The sequence below is a fragment of the Amphiura filiformis genome, chromosome 6, assembly GCF_039555335.1.
Source record: "Amphiura filiformis chromosome 6, Afil_fr2py, whole genome shotgun sequence".
Classification (NCBI taxonomy): Eukaryota; Metazoa; Echinodermata; class Ophiuroidea; order Amphilepidida; family Amphiuridae; genus Amphiura; species Amphiura filiformis.
The window spans coordinates 16523966-16538221 of NC_092633.1; positions in this window are offsets into that span (position 1 = coordinate 16523966).

The following is a 14256-nucleotide window of genomic DNA, read 5'->3' on the forward strand; positions in this document are numbered from 1 at the left end:
AAAGTGCTATGACTAAAAAAAGGTTTTTCAGTGTTGGCTTTCTTTACTCAGGGAGGCTTTAATTTGATATATATTTTAAAATGATGCAGTTTGATGGCAAATTTCACCTAACAATAGCATACCTACAATGTAGATAATAGGGGCTAGCCTAGGACAGACAAGTTGCATGTCATGGATGTACCTTGGTTACAGGGTTAGCGCTGGGTCAAAATTTACGGGGTCCATTGGACCCCTTCAACCCCCAATTTTGGGGTCCGGGGTAATTTTCGGGGTCCCCAAAGTTTGTTCTCGAATTTTTGGGTAATGTGATATATGAACACATTAAAGAGTACCGTACTGAAGGCGAACAATAAAGAATGAAGAAACAAGGAGATATTTTGTGACTGATCATGTTTTAAAGAATTTTGCGACAATAATTACCACATGGCCACCCATGCATGGAAAATTGTAACATTTAAAGCTTATTACTGGGTAATTTTTTCATGTGGAAGGACTGAATTTACTAGATGATGTGAAACAGTCAAACTTTACTATCTGCGCTGGTAGAGGCAAATCGTAATGATGCAATTGCAGTGTTGCAGGCGAATGTGGTTCAAAATTCGCACCCTAACTTCTTAAGCTGATTATTCATGTGTCCTTTCTAACACAAATTTTGCTTCAGTAATCAAGAGAAGTTCTACATCTTTGAGTAGAGGAACTCACAAATTTACTAGCTGAAGCATTAAAATAATGTGGGAATGTATGAAATCCTGAAAATCTTGTATAATTTTGGAAGATTATCACGCAGGGCAGGATACACTTATATTTTCGCCTCACCACTGAACTATACACCCATATAAACATTGCTACTTCTATGGCGTCATAGTTGTCTGGCATTAATTTTGGAGTATGAGATCCACGAACTCACGTAATTTGCATAATATAATTTGCATATAACGGAGAATATTGTAGTTAGTGTGATGGGCAAGTGGCGAGTTTCGGGGATCTTTCTTGCATTCTGAAGACTGACATTGAAATTTATTGCGTCCGGTCGGACGCAGAAGGTTTGATAATTTCAAAATTAATGCGTCCGGCGCTCAAAAAAAGCGTCATGGACGCGAAGACGCGATCTGGCGCGAACCCTGGTTGGTAATGCATCATATTAAATGTACAATAATTTCACAACATGACCCGTGCACATGACATGCTGAATGTTATTTTACACTTGAGAGTCAAGAATTATAGCCAGGCATATACTCTAGCTTTGAATTTGTAGTAGTTTACTACATTACGATGCTGGAGTATCTTGCTAACACGATCATTTTTTCGGTCAGCATTGACATTTTTGGATCCGATTTGTTTTATTCTGTTTATGTTGAAATTTGGATCATAACCTCATTAATTATATACACGATGCTTACAATGTAAGATCCAATCAAAAGAAATTGATTGCCGGACCGCGCACAAATTGCGCAGCCATTAATAACTCGCAACTCCTGACGCACTACAATGTCATGACTTCAGCGTGCGCGTGTGTGTATACTAGGCCTGGCATTTTCGGGTAATTTTGTACTCGGGTACCCGGCGCATTTTTTCGGGCGGGTAACGGGTACCTGAATTGCAAAAAAAAAAAAACATTTTTTTTTAAAGTTATTTTTTTTCCCGGTATAGTAGTGTCCATGGACCTAGACCTAAATGCTAGGATCATTCATGGTTGACCTAAAAAAATTTGAATTTTGCACAGTGTTTTGTGTTTTTTTAATAAGAAAATTGATATTTTGTATAATGTCATGTACTCTATTAATGATATTAAAATGCATTTTGATATTATTAATTATACAATTAGCACCATCAGCAGTGCCAGAGAGCACTCCGGTGCCAGGTTCTCTGTGGATCCGAGCACGGCAGCAGTGCCAGAGGGCACTCCGGCGCCAGGTTCTCTGTGGATCCTACATGTAGCACCAGCAGCAGTGCCCGAAAGCACACCAGTGCCATTAAAAAAGGTTTTTACAAGTTTGTATGCATTTTGATATCACTAATAGAGTGTGACATGAATACAAAGTATCAATTTTCTTATTAAAAACACAAAACACCGTGCAAAATTCTTATATTTTTTTTATTATTATTTTTTTATTTAGGTCAACCATGAATGATCCTAGCTTTTAGGTCTAGGTCCAGGGACACTACAAAACCGAAAAAAATAAAAAACTTAAAAAAAAAAAAATTTCGGGCACCCGGGCAGGGAATTTCCTGCCCAGCTAATGTAATCTCGGCGGTACCGTTAGCCCGTAAAAATGCCAGCCTTAGTGTATACGGTCGCATGTCATAAGTTGGGTATGCTACTAAGGGTGGAGGGATTACACTTTTCTGAAAATTGTGATACAAATTTGATTGGCTTTCCGTAACCCCATATCCTACAGCAGTGGTTGATACCTCATTTTAAGCCTAATATTATACTCTTTCAGTCTACTGAAGCATATAATTATAAATTATTCAGTAAAAAAATCACATCAGTTGAAATAAAAAATGCCAGGGGTGGTGGAGCAGGCGGATGTGGAGCAGGCGGACGCGGGAGTGTGCAATAGGGCATATGTGAAAATTCACATGTCAGCATGTCAAAACTACTGGTTACTTTTTCAAATCTAGGGAGGGTATGATGTATTGACAGCTTTGAATGTTGAATTTGCACAACTAAAACAATTACTGACTACTTAAGGTGGCGCTACACCCTCTGATAAATTTTGTGACAAATTTTGCATTTTCTCAAAAAGTAACTACACACTGGTAACAAAGTTATATGTATATTATAGGGCAAGGAATCCAATTACTTCACTGAAATTTCAGTGATTCAAGACAAGGGATTCATTATATGTTAAGAAGTGAGGTACATTCTAGCGGTAACTCTTTTCTTATCATAAATAACGTGCCGCTTGGATTGAGTCACTGAAATTCCATTAATAACTGGATTCCTTACCCTATAATATACATGACTTTTGTTACCAGTGTGATATTATTTTTTGAGAAAAATGCAAAAATAGTCATAAATTTATCAAGGTGTGTAATACCACCTAAAGGGTTATATGTTCCATTTTAAATTTTTAATGAAATCCCAGTTGAATTTCAGTATTTTTAGCAATATGCTAATGTACAATTCTCTTCTTGATATTCATTTCCTCAATAATAGAATAACCATCTCGCTAATTACTCATAAAAAGGTCATTGACCTTTACAATGTAATTAACATACATACAATTATTTTAAATAGTTCATTTGAAGCATTAATGTTTTGAGAACATATCCTCCAAATCTGATGACATTCTTGCATAAAATAAAAATTTTACAGTCATTTTTGTAATTGAGGTCCGATTTGAGAAAAACGCATTTGAAAATTGAGATTTACATAGACGCCTGTGTATTAATTAATTAGTAATTAAGCATTATCTCAAAAATTAAGCAGGTGTCAAGGTTAAAAATGGAGTTAATTATTAGAGATTGTCAATATATACAACATATCAAAGAATACATTTTTTGTCATTTTTTACCATGTAATGGAAATTGTACCCAACTTATGACATGCGACCATACACTAAACTTTTTTGTAGGGTAGGTAATAACAATAACTAAAACTGGTTATATTTAACAGCGTTTTTATGACATGAAATAACATGAACTGTAATTTTGATTTGGTCAAAATATCAGATACCGTACAATGGTAATGAATGTCAATAATATAAACTTTTGCACTTGAGTTCATTGTGTGAAATTGTCGGGTTTTGTTTTGGGCCTCAGTATTTTTCCTCGGGAGCTACCGCTCCCTCGGAACAATACATCAGCCCAAAACAAAACCCTCCCATTTCACACAATGACCTCAAAAATAGATTGTCTTGATTATTTTGTCTAATTTTTTGATGAGGCAGGTTCTGTACAGTATCTTGAATTTGAGTAAAGATTGCCTATTCTGTTGGTCCATGTCACGTCACTTCCGGTTGATGATCGACTCACAGTCAAGTGAAAAAAAGTCCTTGGTTTAATTTTTTTTGTTGAAATTTCTGTCGTTGGTAACTGTGTATATTTTGATCGCCAAATAGTCAGTGGAATCGAGTAAGTTAAGTTAAGGTGGTACTACACCCTTGATAAATTTGTGACTATTTTTGCATTTTTCTCAAAAACTAATAAAACACTGGTAACAAATTTAAGTTTTGCAGTCATATAGTGACAAACTGACAATTAAATTCCACGATCGAGTGTTGGTTTTTCCTAAATTGAATTTGGACAGCCAGTTTCTGTTATTCATAACAAACTGAGGCGTGAGCTAAGCATGGGCATCGCCAGTGTTTTCCATATCGCATATTATGGCCACAAACAAATCGTGATATTGGCTGTATCGTGATGTTGTGGGGTAAGAGAGAACTTCAGCGCGGAAGCCGTTCTATGAGAAAAAGCGCTCAATTTTGAGACTATTGCAATGAAATTACTTACGGTAAGACATGAGGTACATACACATGTATGCTTTACATTTTGTATACATCTAAAGGCCTAGAAAAAACACAATTTTTTGACCAAAAATGTGAGATGGCAACTTCAAAATGTGAGAAAAAGCGAGATCAAATCCCCCCACCCAAAAAATTGCGGGCAGTATTTCTTCTTTTTTTTTGACTCCATAACCAAAACAAATAGCCGACCGGTCTATTATCAAAAATACACAAATGAAGAGCTTTGTTGCAAAACCCCTTACATCCACTTGAGCAATTTTGAAAAAGCATCAAAAAAATCATCAAAAAAGTCCACCCGTTTGCAACAAAAGCAGTTTTTGGCGGGATGCTTGAGTAGGATGAGCATCCTGCCAAAACGTGCCTTTGTTGCAAACCCCCTGACCGTATTGTTTGTAATAAACACCCCGGGGTGTACACAAATGAAGAGCTTTGTTGCAAAACCCCTAACATCCACTTGAGCAATTTTGAAAAAGCATAAAAAAATCATCAAAAAAGTCCACCCGTTTGCAACAAAAGCAGTTTTTAGCGGGCCTGCCAAAAGCGTGCCTTTGTTGCAAACCCCTTACAGATATTGTTTGTAATAAACGCCCGGGTCATTGCATTTTTCAAAAGGGGCGCTTATTGAAGGTGAATTGTCAGTGAAAACTTTAAAATCGGGTTAAATTTTCCGATGGTACTCCTGTAGAAAGGAGGATTCTGGCTATATGGGTACTAGTATTATGGCGACGTCCATGGAAAATAGGCCTATCATTTTCGTGGTTTATACATCAAAATTACACCCGTAAGTGCATCATCAAGCAAGAATCTGGTGAAAAATGGAATGGATGGAAGTGTGAGTCATAATTATTATAGGTTTTGTCCAGGCAATTTGCGATCGTCACTGACAAAATTGACATGACTGATGCAAGTTTTTAAGCTTACTCACACGATATAGCATGAAAATGTTTGCATTTTTTTGTCAATTTTTCACAGAAAAAATAGAGGGGGCATTTATTAGAGGGGGAGCATTTATTACAAACAATACGGTATATCAGTGATTTTTTTGATGATGTTTTGATGTGTTCTCAAAATTGCTCAAGTGGGTGTAAGGGGTTTTGAAACAAATCTCTTCAAATATTGTCCTCATAAATCAGCTTAAAAGGTTAATATGAAAGGCTTGAGTAGTAAATAAAGAATATTACCGTCAGCGTTGGCCGTAGCAAAATGTGACACAAAAAACTGTTATTGCCATACAATTTGTCTAGTCTATCGCTACCAAATGCGATGCAAGAAAACTGCCTACATTGTAGATCCCTGAAACCAGTTCTCAAAACAGGCGGCTCCAGAATTCATTAAAATCGCCCCCTAAAAAGGTGAGCGAGGCTAAAAAATCTACTTGATTTTGTGACCTCTTTAATACCATGTTTATGCTAATAACCCAGGTCAAATCATGCCCACATGCCACAATGCACATGACATAATTGGATGCTCAATAATTTATTTTTTAAACTTTTCCCACGGTTGAAAAAGAAACATGCACTTGGCCATATTGGGGGCCTCCAAATTTTGGGGGCCCTGGGCCTGGGCCCATCTGCAGGAGCGTAGCCAGCTTTGTTGGTCAGGGGGCAAAATAAAATTTTGGGGGCACAGGCGAAAAAAATTGCAGTTGCATCATACAATACATAGAGACTGTATGTCTTTGAGCTTCCCGAAAAGGGCCTTATTGGGATGATGTGGGCGCGTAGCGCGAAAAAAAATGGTACTAAATTTACACTATTTTGGCCCTGAATTTTGCTAGAAAAGGGGCTCCTTGCCCTTTTTCTTTTCCTTTGCCCTCCTGATTTTCTCTTCCCCCCCCCTCGCTGGCTACGCTACTACCCATCTGGCCCAATGGTAAATCCGGCCCTGTCAAGGTTTCATTATAACTTATAAGTGGCCTTTTACCAATGCTTATATGCGCTTTTGTTCATTCTATTTGGGTATCGCCACTTTTTTCGCCAGTCCCAATATATACAAACACACATAAATGTTTATGAAATTAAAAGTATAATTACGGTAGCTTGCTTTTTGTTTAAAGGGACCATTGAAAGAAAAACATATTTGGTATCAAAATAAAGCTAATAACATATAGAATCCATTTCTAAAATGATAAACGCAATTTTCCTTCATTTTACCCCCCAAATCAGCAAATAAAGACAAAGCGCCCAATGTCGCGTTGTTCCGCCCAATTCATATGTGCAGAGACACGTGGCAACCCCTGTGACGTCAAGTCAAAGTGGTTATCCTTTCCGCTGCATGGCAACACTGCATAGGCCAGACTTGGTCCTAAACCAACGCATTAACGTGTTTACAGCAATGAACTTTTCTGTGCCTTTTAGGCCTAACAAGTATATTAAAAAGGATATTATAATATAAATTACAAAGCTACAATGACTACTATGATAGGCCTATATATATAAATTCTAGCTAGGCCTACAAAATTGGCCAACAACGGGGAAACATACCGGTAAGTAAGTTAGGCCTACATAATTATTGACAAAGTCAAAGCTGTCAGTGCTAAGTGCTCGGCTTTTGCAAGAGAGTATCATTTGTTTTGACTGAGGCATTCTGATATAGCAACTCTTTACTTATATTTCCTCTGAAATATCTGGTGAGATAGGAAAGAGAAGGCAATGATGTTTCGGGTTAGCCCATGACATGCGACTTAATTTCTTCAGGCCTAATTAGCCTACCTCAGCCCGGGCGTGCGTGCCTAGGTTTACAACCGCCCGGGCCTAAAACATAGTTTCGATCCTGACTCAAGTTTGGAAGCTGAATTACAGTGATTAAAGTGTGTTTGTTTGTTCCTAAATGGTCGCTCCGTGTAGAGACACACTTATTGGACCAGGTTCAAAACAAAAGCCAGGCTTGGGAGAGCGAGTTGGCGCGGTTGTTTCCTCGCCTTGCACCACTGAGGTCCCGGGTTCAACTTCAAGCCTTGGCGCGTGGCCAAAAGACTCATGTGAACTTGGTGTATCCCGATCCCAGGATCCCGTGATACATGCTCGCAGGTTTTCTCCGGGATCTCAGTTTCCTCCTGCTTCTCAAAAATTGGTGATTTACATGTAGTTGTTTGTTTGGTTATCAAAAACTCCCTTCACCCAATAAAATTTGGGGAGCTGAAAAGATAATTGGTGGATGTTACAATCCAAGTGCGGCTAGGTGCCCAGGTTCGGCAGCATCCAGCCTAGATGATGCGATCTGATTGTGATTATTTTGGCAGCTAAATTACAGCGCTTTTAACCCTCCAAGATCTGGGAAAAGGCGCTATATATATAAAAGCCGAAATTTATTTTTAAAAGCCTATGAAAAAACAAATTTGAAAATAAAGAACCACGAGAGGAACATATAAAGGCCACTCTAAACAATCATATGAACAATATTTACTGTCAGCCTTTAGTTTATGCGTTTTGGAAATGCTTATAATATAGGCCTAATCCAATCTCAACTCGATCCCACTGAAAGTGCAAAGTGTCCAAGCGTTTTATCAAAGGTAGGCCTACAATTACAAAGTTTATGTTGATTGGGTATAAATCTTGTAAAATACAGCGCCCGACTGGATATTTCATTTTAGAAATGACTGACATCAATTTCAAGATAGCCTAGGGCCCTAGGCCTACCCGAACCTAACCATCCATGGAATAAAATAAGTGTAGGCCCATAATATTTTCCATTTGATGTTTGTACTTTTATTTTTGTAGCATAGGCTTTTTGAAGGCCTATGTATGTTTGTAGGCGCTCCTCATAATTTATTTAATTACAGCTTGCATGTCATGTTCTTCATCTGCCGTTCAGCCACTGCCCCAGTGCCAACGGCTCAAATAATATTGGCAAGTGTCCCATATAACACATGGTATAGGGGAATAAATTTGCAAAATAAAAGGGCCTATGCCTACTTTGGCATGTTTGGGGTATGAAAATAAGCACTTTTGAAAGTTAACTTATGGAAAAAAAGGCTTTTTAACCAATTGTCAGGTTTTGGGAAAAATAATTATCTCTTGAATATTTTAAGGTAGGCCCTACGGAAAATATACATAGGGCCTATAATAAATAATGGGAGGTGCTCAAGCCCGGCACATCATCTACAATTTATGTGTTGCGGCAAATCTTGGCGATATTCCCTTCCTTCGTCATTGTCACTAAATCATAGGCCTAGACCTACTCATAATTAGTTTTATGGTTTTATACATGCCATGTAGGGCCTATATCAAGTCATCGGAATCATATCTTGGGCATGTTGACCGGGGGTTGAATTTACGAATACATGTAAGTAAAATAGGAAGCTGCATGCTTGATGATGATAAAAAAATAACAATTGATCATCCCGCCCGCTTCGCATGGCATTGCCATTGAGGGAGTCTGAAATGTTTAATGCTATTTTATTTATTATAAGGGAAAACTTCTTTTTTTTAATGTTTCAAAAGTTAATAATATTGTCAATTGATTAGATTTGCTTCTGTCCTATAATAAGCATTTCAATTTAGAGGCTTTGTTTTAATCATCCTCTCAGAAAACCATCAAATAATTAACAAGAGCCTTGATCCTATCATCCTCCTCTACAAGTTACACAACTAATAATGTCCGGGAATAATACATAGGCCTAAATGATCCGTTTGCATTGTAAAAAAATAATAAATGATAAATAAAAAGGCCCTCCACTTCATCTTTTTGATAACATGTGGACAATCAACTGGTATTTTTTTTTTACTTGACCTTTAAATAATTATATAAGTGGTTGTATTATCATGATTATTGCATCTGATATTTAGATCGCGATCGCTGTTGTCAAATTATCCCGGCAAAAAAGTCAACGCAACACAAAACACGTAAGGGGTCATATTGAAATTCCCTTACACAGGAAGGTGTGCGCCATCCTGCAGCTTTCCTGTGCTAGGCTTCTTTTGTTAAAATCCTGGGCAGGGTGTAGCACTGATGCATATAATCCATCCGTTTTATGACAGAGCTTTCCTGAGTAGCGGCGCTTAGCGGGGAATCTTGCCTTCTTTCTGTGTGAAAAGTGGTAGGGTATTTCAATATGAGCCCTTAGAACCACAATGGCGGAATCCGAAAGCGCCCAATTTTCTACTTTTGATAAATGACGCCATTGATGTAGCGTCGGAAGGGAAATAAATCGAGTACGTTGTTTTCATTGTATTTTATTTCTAAAATAGTTAGTTCTTCAATAGTTTTAGATATTGATTCTATATTTTATGGGCTTTATTTTGATACCAAATAATATTTTCTTTCAATGGTCCCTTTAAATCAAACTCAATGTATTCCTAAGTATCAGTCTTCTTGTACTAACCTCTCCGTATACATTTGAGGATAGGGGGAAAATGGGGGGGAGATACAAAATAACAATCATTCAGAACATTATGAAATAATTTTTATTGGCACCAATTTAAAAAAAATAGGTCTCTTAGACTTATAGTATCTCATTTCCCAGTTAAAGGTGGGTAACCTGATTGACAACCTCATCCCCTCACTTTACCCGAACATCAAAATGCTGATTTTGGTATCAGGTGAAAGCTCATATTTTATTTTTTCTCATTTAACATGCTGAAATTAGGCGTTCCAAATTCGCTTGAAACAGAGAAATCATCAAAAAACTGTCAAATTAGTCTCAAATGTGGTATACCATATTTTAGACTAATTCAACAGTTTTTTTTGATCATATCTTTGGAAATACACCGATTTGAGACTCCTAATTTCAATATGTTAAGGGGGTACTACACCCTTGCCCAATTTTGTGCCTATTTTTGCATTTTTCTCAAAAATTATAGCGCATATTATAGGGGCAGGGACTACAACTACTGCACTGGAAATTTTATTTCAGCACAAACAGCAGTTGTGGAGTTACAGTCAAAATGAGGAAAACCAATATTTGTTCAATAACTACTTGCCTTGAGTTGCTGAATTTTCAGTGCAGTAGTTGTCATAACGATTTGTGATACCCAACCGTGCTGAAGTTTATGTGGTTTAGGAGCCAGAATTTTATTTCAGTTTTATATATGCGCCAAATATATTTTTTGAATTTAGTGAAAATGAACATTAATTGATCTAAAATTTACATGTAGGTCCCCACTAAAGATTACTGTTTCGTCTTTATGGGAATCTTATCTTGTCTTCGAAACAAAATTTACGGGGACGTGCCACACAGACTTTCGGATGCTGACTTTCTCTATACCTACTTTTTGCCACCCATCAGTATACCATTTTTTCACAAAAAACACCCATGCAAAAAAGCACCCAAATTTGCCCTAATTAATGGGTTAGCTACTTAAGGGCACTTTTGCCCAAATGTGCCCCATTGGGCGCATTGGTCTTTACAAACCCACCCATCAATATACCAAAATTGTTGAAAAGGTACCCTAAAACCGTGGCACATCCGCCCAAGAAATTTTCTAATGTGAAAAGGGTGGGCCGAGGCATCTCAATCAATCCATGCCTTGAAAACTGTGATGTTTTCAAGTTACACCCTGGATACAACTTGTATGTAAATTTAATCAATTTTACTTTTTTAGTTCAGTATATTTATTTATTTTACATCACAGATATTGTCAATCTTAGATTTGTCATCAGTTGAAATCATTCCTTGCATTTTGTATTGAGGGAATCTGTAGTTATGACAATTGATCCTTTTGTAACCTATTTTGTCATTGTTTATTTCCCTGAATGTCAACTTGGCCTTGTGTTGACTCCACATACCAAGTGCTGAGTACCATGAAATCCCTTGTAGACTTCACCACAGGCTTACAGTCAAGTTCATTGTAATACTTGATAGAGACATAGCCATGTTGTTTGTACAGGCAATGCATGCAAGTGAAGCCAGAAGTCAATGAACTATTGTGATGTTGAGAAAGAGACTAGGTAGCCTATAGGAATGTGCTCAAATTGGGACAGTTACTACTGGCACAACAGGGATCATGTTCAGAGAAGGGATCATCTCAAACTCAAGGTTTTGTGGGTTTCAGCAGGTTTTGGGCTTTTTTTAGGTCCCATCTGAATTACCAGTATATACTAGTATCCTGAACAGCAATTAAATAAATGTTCAACACTGTACTTACGTATGTTCACACTATGCTGCTGCAATAAAAGTCTTCAGCTTTTACCTTTTGATTGCCCAATCCACTCCTTCCATATACAATGCATGTCCATGATTTGTTTAGACAGGGATATCCCTGGTTTAGGGTTCATGAACTTCATGCCCACTAAATCCAAGTGACCTTGACCAGTTTGCATGATATGTACAGACCAGACATCAAACAGAATCAAACATCTTTGACTATACAAAGTGATGCCTTATTTGGATCTTTTTGAAAAGATAAATGATATCCACAGTGGACCATTACACACCTCAAAAAAAAAAGTTGTACATGTACCAGTGTCACCAATTTATAGTACATGTATAGCTCATAAAAAGCATCCTACATTGTAGCCTACTTTGGTTGTTTTTTTGCAAAGCGCCATGGCGTCTCTCGGCGGATACCGGCGCTTTATTAAGTGTACATTATTATTATTACTGCCTACATGTACATGTATAATGAAGAGCTTTAATTTGTTACAACACCCCTTATACATCCACTTGAGCAATTTTGAGAACACATAAAAAAATCATTTAAAAAAATCACTGACATAAAGGGGGTTTTCAACAAAAGTAGTTTTTGTCTGGATGCTCATCCTACCCAAGCATCCTGCCAAAAACTGCTTTTTTGATGATTTTTTGATGTTTTCTCAAAATTGCTTAAGTTTGTGTTTTGGGGTTTTGCAATAAAGCTCTACATATCATGATCAAACCAAGTGAAACTAATCTTTTTGGCCAGTGCAGAAAACCAAAAGCCTATTCAGCATTTGGGGCCAACATTACATGTAGGCCTATACCATATTCCATGGTTTTTGCTACATCATGAAGACCATGTACAAATTATGCATCAAATACATTCTGGCAACTTCTGTTTATTTTGATTAACTGTAAATGAGCTGCTTCTTTTATGTAAGAGTGTAGCTGACAGTTGATCATGTGATAGCTCCAAGTGTTGAAATGGTGATATATGATGTCCTACACCTTAAAGTTACAAGATTGGTTGTTTGTCACTTAGCGTTTCCAATATCACTGCTAGTGATGACACTGGTCGAATCCAATTTGACATTTAACAATTGAATCCTAGTTGGCTGTAGTGATATCACACAGAGTGAGTGGCCGCGTATATACTTAACTCTTCTGGCATTGAAACAGCCAAGAAAGCTTAAAGAATTGACATTCAAGTCTGTCAGTCTACAAACTCACCATTGAGGTGTTGTCGATTCAATGGTAACTTAATAGTCTGGTGGAAAATTTAAAAAAGGTCTCTAGAAAATACATTGCAGCACACAACAGAAACATTAAAAGGCATGAAAATTATAAACATGTACCATTGGAAAGTATAGTTTACACTAATACAGTTGTAATATTCTGAAGACATTTCATTGTGAGAGTATTGCAGCCATGGGTCATTAGGTATTTCTATAATATAGAAAAATGCAAAATCATTAACAGGTCTAAGATCAATACAATATTAAGGATTTACAATGTAACAGTACTTGATGTACATGTATATAGTAGGACAGAAACAACGTTTTGATACAAATTTTGTAGAAGCGCAAAGAAAATTTCATTTCTGTTGCATCAAAATTTATTGTAGGCCTACATGTTTACCAGTTAGTCAAAATTGTTTATCGCAAGTTGCAAGTAAAAATAATAGTTGTGGCCATTGCTACATGTACAGCTGCAACGCATCCAAAAGGTAAGCAGAAGCTACCATTTAGCCAACTGCTAATCATGCTAATGGACTTAGGAGATAGGGTTACTAACATCAATGCGGTAGGCTCACATTGCTGCAACAACCATCAGCATTGCCATATAAAATTGTTACATCAAATCAGGATGTTGTTGGTTGTAACATATCGTGTAAAGTGCCAATGTTGAAAAGGTTGCCGGAGAACATCTTGAGGAAAGATTTGTTCCGGGGAAGTGGTGATTGATGAGTACGCTTCATGAATGAAGTGTTACATGGATGTACACTGGATGTTTCCATAACCTGACCACCTTTTCTGACTACCTTTTCAGATGGTCAGAAAAGGTGGTCAGAAAAGGTAGTCAGAAAAGGTGGTCAGGTTATGGAAATTCCCATGTACACTATTATCAGATCTGACAATTGACTATTGACCAATGAATGTTGAGCCAAAAGGTTAAATGGTCTATGGTTTATTTGACTGACATGTCTGACCATAGAAAAGTAGAAAGAACATGCATGCCTTGAATGATCTCTGCCTTGAGTGCTAAACTCTATACTAGAAGAGTGTGAATGGCTGGGGGGGCTAAACCCCAGAAAATTTTGAATTTCACTTTTGAAAATGATGGGTCTGCATTGCAAAGTAAGATTAGTACATGTACATGTTCTTAAAAATCCACACGAAATTCTCACAAAATATTTGATCAAAGTTAACATAACAAAATACAATATGGCTGAAGAAGTGATCATTCATTAGGAACGGTGATGGTTCATCAAGGGACCATGCTAAAATGCATCTTAATCCAGACTTGTTCATGAAATAAAGCATGCTTGAATCTTCATCAGTTTAGTATCATGTTATATTCTAAATACCATAGCCTCAAAGTATGAAAGCAACAGACTAGAGTAAGAATATCATGTAACGCAAGTGAAATGAGACGACAAAAAATATCAATTTTGCATCTTATATTGTTTTGTTTTTCTTCTAGGGGCCC